The sequence below is a fragment of the Ctenopharyngodon idella genome, chromosome 4, assembly GCF_019924925.1.
Source record: "Ctenopharyngodon idella isolate HZGC_01 chromosome 4, HZGC01, whole genome shotgun sequence".
Classification (NCBI taxonomy): Eukaryota; Metazoa; Chordata; class Actinopteri; order Cypriniformes; family Xenocyprididae; genus Ctenopharyngodon; species Ctenopharyngodon idella.
This window is the reverse complement of record NC_067223.1, coordinates 22,550,391-22,563,274: the sequence shown is the minus strand read 5'-3', so window position 1 is coordinate 22,563,274 and position 12,884 is coordinate 22,550,391. Positions and strand designations below refer to the sequence as shown.

The 12,884-nt window shown below is 42.4% G+C and overlaps 1 protein-coding gene across 1 annotated transcript in view; it reads right to left on the bottom strand.

The window, feature by feature from the left end:
- The window catches only part of LOC127511452 (uncharacterized), a 332,174-nt gene that overhangs the window by 41,816 nt on the left and 277,474 nt on the right, over nt 1–12,884 (bottom strand). Inside the window, exon 16 of the mRNA XM_051892264.1 lies at nt 8,280–10,792. The gene's annotated coding sequence lies outside the window, so the exon portion shown is untranslated. The remainder of the gene's footprint in view (nt 1–8,279; nt 10,793–12,884) is intronic.

The window sequence follows — 12,884 nt, the reverse complement described above, 5'->3', positions numbered from 1 at the left end:
TGACAATTAATATTTAACTTTGATATAAATATAATATGCATTGATATATAAAGCTTTTAAACAAATTAAGCTTATGTGTATTCATTTGAGCTCTTTGTGAATCTAATATAAATTATTACATTATAAATTATTAGGCATATTTCTTTGATTCACATGCATTGATATAGTCAGATATTTTCTTTCAGTTGCCTTCTCAAACTTTCACTGCATCAGTGTTTATTCCTGCCTTGTAAATGCATTTAATGTCATGATATTTTTCATAACGATCTCTTAATCTTCAGAAGAGAAGTGAATTGCATGGCTCTCTCATTAAAAGTGAATCAAACGGACGCTCTGTATGTTCCGTTTGATTGGCTGTTTGCCACACATGTCACGCTTTCAGGTGCACGCGCTTCAGAGTTAACCGCAAACTCTGGATTAAACCTGAGTTGACAGAGAAAGTTTATACTGAGCGTTGTGCAACATCTGATCCTGATCTTAACCAGTTTGGATTTATCTGGATTTGTCAACTCTAAACCTACTCTGAAACTCAGAGTTTGTTCAACTAGCTTCATGCAACAGGCCATTAATGTCTTTTATCTTCAGTTGATTTCATCTAAGGCTGTGGCTGAAGTCAGTTGTAGTTCTTGTGTTTCTCTTTTCTTCAGTGATTCTGCTTGTTAACAGCAGGTGTTCATCACTAATGCTCAATCATCACTTAATCAATCGCCTAATTATCTCAATAACTTTAACTCTGCTTCAGTGTTACTTTAACACTATTTAGAGAGGGACCATATCTACTCTGAGCAGAGTTGAATTAACTGGGGATTTTGCTGTGTAGATTTGATCAGGAAAAGCAGTTCAAAGTCAATGAGTAGACTGACCATTATTTATAACTTTTGAGCAGTTCGTGGCTCTGAAATTCACAAGGACTCTTAGGACACAATCCCAAGGTCAGGTTTTGTGGCTTAAATACACTGAAGCATTGCTAATATACAACCTCACTTCCTGTTTGAGGACTTCACTGTCAAATTCATTGTGTGAATGTGTCAAATTCATGTGTTAATGAAAATTATAAAAGGATTTTGGTAAATATTACTCAAAATTTGTAGTAAAAATAAAAAGATAAGTAAACAGATGATGGGAAATCAAGCTGGGTGAAACTGGTACCATCAAGTTAATTGATTTCACATTGTTGTTAAAAAGAAAAAAAATAAATATGTGAAATTTTAGTGAAGTTTTGAGCTGTTGTTGTCTGGAAGCTTAATATATCTTGTCAGGGAAAAGTTTCATAAGAGATTTCTAGAGCTGAACTGCGATTATACTGTATAATAACCGAACACACAGATCAACACTTCAGTCAACGGATCATTCTGCTCTCATGAAATGTTTCTCTGTGAGTCTCTTGCTCAAGTCTATGATCCTGTTCTTCTAGATCTCTGTTACCTGCAGGAAATGGATCTGATCCTGTGTGTGTGAAAGCTGCTCCAGCTCAGCGTCTCTCCTCCTCAGATCATTGATCTCCTGCTCCAGTCGCTCCAGTTTTCCTTCAGCTCGACTCACTGCAGTCTTTTCCTGATCTCTGATCCGCTGTGTGGCCTCAGAGCGGCTTCTCTCAATGGAGCGGATGAGCTCAGTGAAGATCCTCTCACTGTCCTCCACTGCTGTCTGTGCAAAGCGCTGTTAGGACACACATCACAGTCACACAGTAGCTTCAGTGAGTCCTTACCTAGACTTCTCAAACTTCTCTTCTTCTCCAGACTCACCTTATGAGACTCCACAGCCTCTCTCAGCTGCTGAAGATCTTTCTCTCTCTGCTGGATCCTCTGCTGGATCGACCTCTGCGTCTCCCTCAGCTGGTGCTAAAGGACAAACCAATGACAGGAGAAACATCACATAAATCATCATGTAAACAGATATGAATCCAGTATCAGTGAAGTGTTGAGATTGAGGGGTTAAAGATCTAAAATAAGGTTGTAGGTTTAAGCATTACTGGCAACATTATTTCATAAATCATAAATCGGTGCTGCGAAGACCGGTTGGCGTATTACGTCAAAGTACCACTAGAGTGTTTTGGAAAGCATACGACTCCTTATGCTTTTGGATCGCTCTCGCAGTACTTTGATGTCATACGCCGAGCGGCCTGTGCAGCACCGATGCATCTCGAACAAGCCTAATACTTCAGAAAGCTTCAGAATACTCTCGAGTAGATACTTATTTTGAAATAGTAAATACTTTGTGATGTCCTAGTGTGTTGTCACCATGTCCAAGAGACACTGTTTTTACCACTCCGAATCTAAACCCCTTTTTTCAGCCTTCATAATGCAGATTAACTTATTGGTTAAAATGTACTTAACAGCAGTATATAACCACAATCATTCATTGTGTTCTCAACTATTTTTATAACGACTGTTCCCTTTCAGTCGGTCACGTTCGACGTACGTCAGTAGTGACCGACGAATTAGGATATCGCTAAAGAGCCCTATCAGCTTCGAGTGAACTAAAACAGGCCAATGGAGTTGGCGTGCGATATTTGCATAATGCACACTGCCCCCGCCAGGTGGTATAAATAGGGGAGCATCAGCTTCCCCAGCGTCCCACCCCGATGCCTTTCTTCCCGGAGGTGCATGATAAGGTGACCAGGTCCTGGTGGACGCCCTGTAGTGTTCGTGCTAGACCTGGCCCCTCGTCCACCTTCACCACCCTGGATGGCGGAGAGGCTAGGGGATACACGCGGACTCCCCCGGTCGAGCGGTCCGTTGCGATGCAGCTGTGTCCAACGGCCGCTGGCTGGCGCGGTCCCTTCACCCTCAAGGTGTATGTTGCCGCTATTGCCGCACATCACTATGCAGTTGATGGTAAATCGCTGAGGAAGCACGATCTGATCGTCAGGTTCCTGAGGGGGGTGAGGAGACTAAATCTGCCTCGCCCTCCCTCTGTACCCTCTTGGGATCTCACCCTGGTTCCGGGGTCATCCCTTCGAGCCTTTGCAATCAGCTGAGTTAAAAGTACTGTCCCTTAAGACCGTCCTCCTGGTTGCATTGGCCTCGCTCAAGAGGGTAGGGGACCTGCACGCCTTTTCGGTTGACGGATTGTGCCTGGAATTCGGGCCCGGTGACTCTCACGTTATCCTGAGACCCCGGCCTGGATATGTGCCCAAGGTTCCTACCACTCCCTTCAGAGATCAGGTAGTGAACCTACAAGCGCTGCCTTCGGAGGAGGCAGACCCAGCCCTAGCTTTGCTCTGTCCCGTCTGCGCTCTGTGCCTGTAAGTGGACAGAACGCAAAGGTTCAGGACCTCAGATCAGCTCTTTGTTTGTTACGGAGGCCAGCAGAAGGGAAAGGCTGTCTCCAAGCAGAGGATGGCCTACTGGGTAGTGGATGCCATCACCCTGGCGTATGAATCCCAGGGTGTGCCTTGCCCGCTCGGGTTGAGAGCCCACTCCACCAGAGGAGTGGCCTCTTCCTGGGCGCTGGCGCACGGTGCTTCGCTGACAGATATCTGTAGAGCTGCGGGCTGGGTGACACCTAACACGTTCGCTAGATTCTATAGCCTTCGTGTAGAACCGGTATCTTCCAGTGTACTCACTTCCAGCAGCCGGTAGACGCGAAGAGCCCATTCTAGTGTCGGCTTGCAATGCCACTCCCACCTCCTGGGGCGGATACGTGCATCCTTTTACTCCAGTCTAGTTCCCCGCTTGGCGAACCCTGTCGAGTTCCTCCGCCTCCCCCTTCGGCTCAGACATTGCAGAGTGTCTGATGGCAGGCCAAACCTCTGTCACTGACGTTGACATTTGGCTGGGTGCCATATGTCGTGACCCCTCCACGTGAGTGGTCCCATGTGTGTATTTGTCCACGGACAACTCCCCACGGTGAGCCCGTGTCTTCCCCTTAGCAGAGCCAGCTCTTTTGTCACCTGTCAGATGAGTCTCCCCCTATCCAGGTGGAGCCATCCCAGGGACTCCATATGCATACTGCCCACGGCCAGTCCATATGTGTATTCTCAACGTAAATTCCTTACCTGCAGGGTAGGTAGTGGTCTCCACAGCGTCCCCTTTGGGTTCGCTTCCCCAGTGTAGTCTAGTTTACTTAGTGGGTATTCGGAACAGCAGTAGACTGTCCCATTGGTGCGCCGGGTGGCTAGAGCTTGCGCTGGGCACTGGAAGGGGTTCATAACTGTGGCGCTTTATTTGGGATCCCAATTCGTCGGTCACTACTGACGTACGTCGAACATGACCGACTGAAAGGGAACGTCTCGGTTACGTATGTAACCCTCGTTCCCTGAAGGGAATGTCCCGTCACCACAGTTTCTGTACCCTTGCTGCAGTGCAGACTAGGTTGTCTCCTCAGCGAAAAACAGAGTGCGATTGCATCTACTCCCCTATTTATACCACCTGGCGGGGGCGGTGCGCATTATGCAAATATCACACGCCAACTCCATTGGCCTGTTTTAGTTCACTCGAAGCTGATAGGGCTCTCTAGCGATATATCAATTTGTCGGTCACTACTGATGTACGTCTTCGTTCCCTCCTTCAGGGAACAAGGGGTACATACGTAACTGAGACGTTTTATGAATCATGCAGTTTAATGTAGGTCAGATGTTATAAATTATGTTTTATTAACAAAGTTCGAGAGGAGCAACGTTCAAATAATCCCGTCTAAAAATCGCGTCATTTCAGCCAGCTGTCAACAATCAGTATTAAACATATCTACCCAATCAGCACGAGTGAAGGCCTATATATAAACACAGCCGACTCACTCATATTCCTCGCCAGTTTTTTCAGCATCTGGCCTGCCCTAGGTTCCCAACATGTCCGGAGGTCAATCTCTTTGCATCCGATGAAGAATCTTTCGTCCTCAAGGAATCTTTGCCACTATCCTCTGGCCTTACTAAGAGCATGCCAAGACCCAGAGGCCTACCCTTGTCACTGCGGTCGTCACTGCGATCTCCTTCCGTGTATTTCCCTAGTCTGGCCCATTCAATCATTCCTGCCATAGAGAAATGGACAACAAGGCAGTAGAGCACCAAGCTCGAATCTCGGGCAATGCCGCCTCTTCCAGCGAAGGAATGGGCCTTTCTCCAGCATCAGGCCGCTTCAGCAAGCCAGAGCCATGCCGCAGCACAGATTTAGTCCCAGCCAGCTCACACACTAAACCCCATCGGCTCAACCCGCAAGAGCGTAATTAAAATCCTTCTCATTTTCTGTTCCTGATTGGATCCACAGTTATGCCATATGGATCAATGTTGATCGCGGGAATTCACATTTTAATCTGTTTCTGTACAAGTGATTTGCGTTCTAAACTGCTTGTGGTTTAAATACGCAAACAGCTGTTATGCTCGTATATCACATTCAGATCGCATGCACAGTCGCATACAGAATCACTGAAACTCAGAACTTATTGTCATCGCTGTCCTGCGACTTATCAACAAAATCGCTTAGAAACTTAAAGTCATAGTATATATGTATTTCTGTTTTGAAGTAACTTCAACCCACAGCTTCACTATTGGTAAAGAGATGCAGCACAGACTGGTACGACAAATTCTTACAATCATTCTTTTGCTGTTGCATTTAAATAAATCTTACCGTTCCTCTTCATCTGTATCTGAATGAGCAGAAATCTGTATGTAATTTAACGAACGATAGACAGATAACCGCTGAATGAACTATTATGTTGACGGTTCCTATGCAGTTTGGAAAAGTATGAAATTTGATTTGAGTAATTTCCAGGAGTGGATGGAAAAGAAAACGAAATATAAATATAAATATAAATAAATAAATAAATAAATAATATCAAACAGCGTTCATGGTAAATTTTAGTGATCCTTTAGTGATTGTTAAACACAACTGAATAAATTCAAGGTGCACGTTTTTATTATGCAAAGCTCTGTCTTTTACAAGTGAGTCTCTTTTGATCTTTACTAAATGAAGGTGTGTGTGACTCAAACCAGCAACAGTTAAAAGAACAAACGATCATCTAAATCAGACTGTACTTTGCTGTTTGATGATCATTTAACATCAAACAATGACAGTACAATTAGTACTGTAGTTTACAGTATCAAACCATCATGTCAGATGTGAATATATGCAGGTTATAAAGCATTTTTGGATTCTTCTGAGAAAATAAGAATATGTACAAAGTTTAATAATCGATCTCTCAGCCCTGCACAGTTTCGCTGAGCTCAGGTTTCCAATCACCCTGGATAAAACAATGGGTCCAGCCACGTCCATTGAATTTCTGGGCTTTAATACAGTATTACTTGAATACAGTTAATTTGCAAGCCTCACGGCACAAGGAATCAATAGGATATTTCTGTTCGCTTCCACCTTCCTAAACAGTCCAAACTGTTCTAAACAGGAAATGCTATCTTCGCTGAGCTACTTTAACTTCATGATAAGAGTAATCCCGCAAGGCCACTCTTTCATCTCACATCTCTTCACTCTTGCATCTTCAATTCATGCGATAGAAAACAGGCTTCAGGCCACAGCAAGCAGCAAGCCTGGGCAATGCCCCAAATCCCCCACTTTTCTCCTCCCTCTGCTTAACCACACACCACGGCTTTCCCCAGTGCCCATCCAACAATGCCCGCCCTCCTAGTGTGAGGATGCCTCTACTAGTGGAGCAAGCTCAGCCGTCTTAGCCATTTCATCCCACCGTCTCTCACCCTACCTCTCCTTTGTCTTTGATCTACAGTTCAACCAGGTGCCTCATTTTTCTCCTCAGTTTCCCTCTTTTTTAACCACCTCATCCCTCCCCTGACCCGAGCGTGAGGCTGCCTCCACTAAAGGCCTCAGTCCCTGCCTTTCTTCCTCCTAGCACTGTCCCACAAGCAAAACACCGTTCACCCTGTCCGCTGCAACGCTGATGCCCATCCCACTAAATGCAATACCACCATTCAAATAAAATGGAAATTTCTATCATTGCCACAGCAGTGATGTTGTCTCGGCTCCTGCAGGAGCTCTGTTCTTCTGGCCAGTTTCTCCACTGCCGCAGCAGTGATGTCGTCTCGGCTCCCACAGGAGTCCAGCACTGCCTAAACTCACCTTCACTGAATCAGCAGTAATGTCTTCATTACAAGTTGGAGAAATATCCCGGTTTTTTAACCTTCCAAACAGCACGATCAGCCTGCACATTGCAATTTTTGGGGGTCATCAGTAATGTTCCCGGCTGCTGTCCTGCATTGGTTTGCAGTTTTTGGTGAGTACTCTGGGTTAGGGCCAAATACCGAGCTCAGAGTCCTCTCCTCGGACAGCATGCCAAATACACATACAAACTGTATTTATATATATATATATATATATATATATATATAATATATATATAAACACAGTCGACTCACACATATTCCTCGACCATTTTTTCCACACCGTCTCCTCACACTCACCTGGTTACTCTTCTAACCAGAAATATGGGGGGAGTACTCTGGGTTCAGGCCAAATACTGAGCTTGGAGTCCTCTCCTCGGACAGCACGCCAAATATGCATACTATTACGCATACTGTTTACTATGATTATTTGTAAGTGTGAACTCATAAAATGAAGCTACAAATGTAGATTTGGGAGGAGCCTAATCATTCAGTCCTGTTGATCATCATTATGAGTGTAAGTCATACACTCTAAGCAGTAGACCAATCACAACAGACTGGGACTGGCTGACCAATCAGAGCAGACTGCAATTTTTGGAAGGTGGATTTTAAAGAAAGGGTGTTCAGTAATAATAATTTTAATAATTTTACTTTACAGAAAACTTTTATTTTTGGGGGGAAAAAGCAGGCGGCCTATAACTATAAATCATTATAAATGTTATGTATGTTTAATTTATACGGGAAGCCAGAGGGCGCCCTCGCGCAGAAAATCCACGTGCCTCACAGAAGTAAAATAACATGCTGTTCAAAGATATCCATAATACAACTATCACTGTAGAAGAAAAAAAAATAAGATAGAAACACTTTGACTTATTAAATATTAAGACAATAAACACAATCTGCAAGAGTATTTGGTTTCTCTGTGTTCTTCAAGCCATCTCGGATATTTTTATAAGAATAGTATATTTATGATGCGACTCTGATCAACATTGCATTAATTTATTAGAATACTTCAAAATGATATACTGTCTGCCTCATTCTGTGATAAGAAGCCACTTCAGATCCCAAATGAAAATTATTTCAAACACTTATGATGTTATGAAGTGAGTGCGTTTTGCTTTTCAAATGATTACCTCCGCTGGATATCAATCACATTCTTCTTATGAGGTAAATTTAAGGTAAACTCACAGGATTCTTTACACACATTTATTCTGACATGTTATTTCACTGACAGAAGTTCAGCTGTAGTATTAATGTAATGAAGAGAAAATAAGAGACTCTATAACATCTCACTGTTACTGATTCATCATGAGCTCAAAGCATTATGGGTAGAATCTCTCTACAGTCTATTCTGATTCATCAACACAGTTTCACTGATGATAGAGCGGTTGAGTGAATGTGGTCTGGACTGTGTGGATGAGGCTCAGTGTGTCTCCAGAGACGCTGTAGAAGGACAGAGTTCCTGCACTGTGATCCACATACACTCCTATTCTACTGCTGATGGACATTACAGTCTGGCTCTCTTGCAAGAAGTGAATCACAGTTTCTTTCTGTTGAAGACATGTGATTGGCTGTTCACCACTGATGTCATGCATTCATGTGCACGTGCTCCACAAACACAGGATCAAAGCCGGAGTTGAAAGAGAAAGTTGATGATCAGCATCATGGTACCAACAAAGCCGGATTGGAGTGGTTTGGTTTTGTCAACTCTAAACTAATCCTGAATTTGTTCAACTACCATCATGGTGCAGGCCATTTTGGTTTTGATATACTCAGACCTGAGAACTCAAGAGTAGAACATTTTTGTGATTTTAACATGTAAACAGCATTCTGGTGCACAAGAAAATAAATGGAAAAGACAACATTTGCTTCAAGTTAAAAAAAACTAAACATTTATTGACACTAGGGCTGGGGATTGACACAAATTTCACAATTAGATTAGGTTTCGATTCAGAAGCTTGCGATTTGATTACCTTCGATTCAATATTGATTAAGTTGGGGCCAAGGTACAGTACATGGCAAATTTCCTCAAAGAAAGAATCTCTCTCAGCTAATGCTATAAATCAGTGGTCTCCGACCCTGCTCCTAGAGAACCACAGTTGATACATCATTATAATTTTAAAAGTTAAAAATAATTGATTCGTAAGCTACTTACTGTCACGCTAGGTGGCTGTAACAAAGCACATGACGGAGATATCTTCTGGAGACTTTTAATAGAATAATTCAAACAATAAACTGGAAAAACATCAAGGAGAATCATTCCACATCACACTGGACATTAAACAAAGCTAGACCAAGAACAGACAGAAACTGAGGGCTTATATACACAGGAAACAAAAGAGTAAATGAGACTAATTAATAAGACACACTTGAACTAAGGACTCTAATCAAATCTGTAACCTAGGAGAGAAACAGTTGGAAAACGAGGTTAACTGAACTACACGAACAGAGAAGCTAACTTAAAACAACTCAATTTAAACCAGACAAAGACAAAACCCTGACACTTACATATAAATTACACATAAGGAAGTTTTTATAATGTTATAATAAATTTGAATGACATAATTATGATTCTACTCCTTTTTTTATATAGGCCATTTAAATGGTGGATGTCAAAAAATGGTTTTATACAATATTGAAGCACATGTTAAGTACAAATACAATGAATATGCAATAGCCTATAGTGCCTATATTTAGCAAAAAGCTCCTCTCTAGGTTCATTATTGTAGCTGACTAATGAGTTTTTGGACATTGAACTGGCTTTTCTGAGGTAAATATATTTTTACAAGCTGTTTTATTGACGCCTTTCCATGGTTGAAACACTGATTGATCGATTACACGTGACATGATACGGATTTCAGTAAGTTGTACTGTATCTTTCAACATACCTTCAGATGTTCATTTATGTTTATTTCATGTTGTAACTAGTAAAGCAGAAGAAGTGGTCAGTCACGCCACAGAGCGGCAAGAAAGACCATGACACCTGGAGAGACGTCTATGGTCTCACTGTGCTTGCAATTTCACCCTCATTATGCGATTATAGTGGGATTTTGGCAATATTGCGATTAAACTTTACCTCATGTTAACGCAATACTTCAATTAAAGTAATGTGACTAAGCTCATAACCGTAGTAACCATAATCACCAAAAAAAAAAAAACATAATTTGATGAGAAGATTAAAACAATGGTTGGTAACATGCATACTGTGAGTGTGGTATAATCATACTAATTAGCGAACAATCAGAATAATGAAAATTTCATGTAAACTGGAGTGAAGAGTGAAGACATCTGAGATTAAGACCTTACTCTGATTATGAGAAATAATCGCTTTATTGGTGCACATGTAAAAGTAGTCACTAAAGGCATATAAAACAGTTCTCTCCTACATGAATACTCATGTGGTACTTTAAGGTTTCTTTATATCTGTAAGTTTTTCCACACTGACCACATATAAATGGCTTCTCAGGTGGTCTTTAAAGTGTCCTTTCTGATTGAAACTCCTTCCACACTGTTTGCAGGTGTAAGGCTTCTCTCCAGTGTGAAATCTCATGTGCCTTTAAAGGTTTCCTTTAAGAGTGAAACTTATTCCACACTGTTGGCACGTGAAAAGGCTCTATACAGTGTCAATTATTTTGGGTTGAATCTTTTTCCACACTTTTGGCAGGTGAAAAGGCTTCTCTCCATTGTGAATTCTCATGTGCCTGTTAAGGATTCCTTTAAGAATGAAACCTTTTCCACACTGTTGGCAGATGTAGGGCTTCTCTCCAGTGTGAACTCTCATGTGAACAAGGCTTCCGTATTTAGTTAAACTCTTTCCACACTGTTGGCAGGTGTAAGTCTTCTCTCTATTGTGAATTCTCATGTGGACTACAAGGCTTCTGTGTTTAGGGAAACTCTTTCCACACTGAGGGCAGGTGTAAGTTTTCTCTCTATTGTGAATTGTCACGTGTCTGTTAAAGCTTCCTATTTGGTTGAAACTTTTTCCACACTGAGGGCAGGTGAAAGGCTTCTCTCCAGTGTGAATTCTTATGTGGTCTTCAAAGTGTCCTTTCTGTTTGAAACTCTTTCCACACTGAGGGCATGTGAAATTACTTCTAGTCTCTGTCTCTTGAGCCATTTTTTGTGAAGAAGTTTCTTCAGTCTGTGAGCAACTGAAATATTTTTCTCCAGTAATAAAATCATGATGATTGTTATATTGATTTTTCTCTTCCATTTCATTCAGTACTTCACTCTCCTCTTTCAGTGCCATCAGGTCTAAGGTGAAAAAAATACAAAAATAGTAAACCCCAGTTTATTGGCACAAAGCAACAGACATCAAAACATTTGACATGTAAAGCATCAAAACCAAGTGAACATTTTGTCCTCAAAGTTGTTGTGTTAGAAGCAGGAAAAATGGGCAAGCGTAAGGATTTGAGCGAGTTTGACAAGGGTCAAATTGTGATGGCTGGCCCGTGTGGTCCGATCCAACAGATGAGCTACTGTAGCTCAAATTGCTCAAGAAGTTAATGCTGGTTCTGATAGAAAGGTGTAAGAATACATTGCGTATGGGGCTGCATAGCCGCAGACCAGTCAGGGTGCCCATGCTGACCCCTGTCCACCGCCGAAAGCACCAACAGTGGGCACGTGAGCATCAGAACTGGACCACGGAGCAATGGAAGAAGGTGGCCTGGTCTGATGAATCACGTTTTCTTTTACATCACGTGGATGGCCAGGTGCGTGTGCGTTGCTTACCTGGGGAACACATGGCACTAGGCGGCGGAACAGTGTGATGCTTTGGGCAATGTTCTGCTGGGAAACCTTGGGTCCTGCCATCCATGTGAATGTTACATGTACCACCTACCTAAGCATTGTTGCAGACCATGTACACCCTTTCATGGAAACGGTATACCCTGGTGGCTGTGGCCTCTTTCAGCAGGATAATGCATTATCAAAAATGGTCCAGGAATGGTTTGAGGAGCACGACAACGAGTTTGAGGTGTTGACTTGGCATCCAAATTCCCCAGATCTCAATCTAATCGAGCATCTGTGGATGTGCTGAACAAACAAGTCTCTGCTGCTAACATCTTGGTGCCAGATACCACAGCACACCTTCAGGAGGTCTGATGGAGTCCATGCCTCGACGGGTCAGTGCTGTTTTGGCAGCAAAAACGAGACCAACACAATAGTAGGAACGTGGTCCTAATGTTATGCCTGATAATGATATGCCTGGCTACTTGCGTGTAGACGTACAACACAAACACGCAGTCAGTGCTCAGCAGAAGTAGGCTAAGCTCCAACGCGGCAAGATTTACTACAAAATGAGTACCCTCTAATCACAATACAAATGTGACTTAACGAGCTTCCACAAGTAATGAGAATGCAAACTAAACAGTTAATAAGAGAGGAAAGACTAATTCAGTGGTGTGGGGGTGGGTCGTATATCTAAGATCTGATAAACTGTTCAAAAGAACAGCACGACGCATGCATTTGATACTGACGCAGGAGCAGGCCAATACAGAGTTGGTATTCTGATGTACAACACAGAAGCTCTGCACTGCCTTCACTGAATTAACTGCGTACAAGCTTGACAGGGAAGAGGAAAATCGTTGAATCGATCACTTAACTGCTTCCTTACACCAGTGAAAACATTTTAACATACTCCATCGTTTATATTCATACATGAACTGTAAATAGTCTCAATTTTATCTGTGTACACTCACAATACAACAAAACATTGTGTTTTTGTAAAATAAAGAACACAGGTACCGCTTCCGTCTCAGTTTCCTTTTCCTTGAAAGCGTTTGTGTGGAGAGCGTCGCAAAAATAAATCAAAACTCAGGCA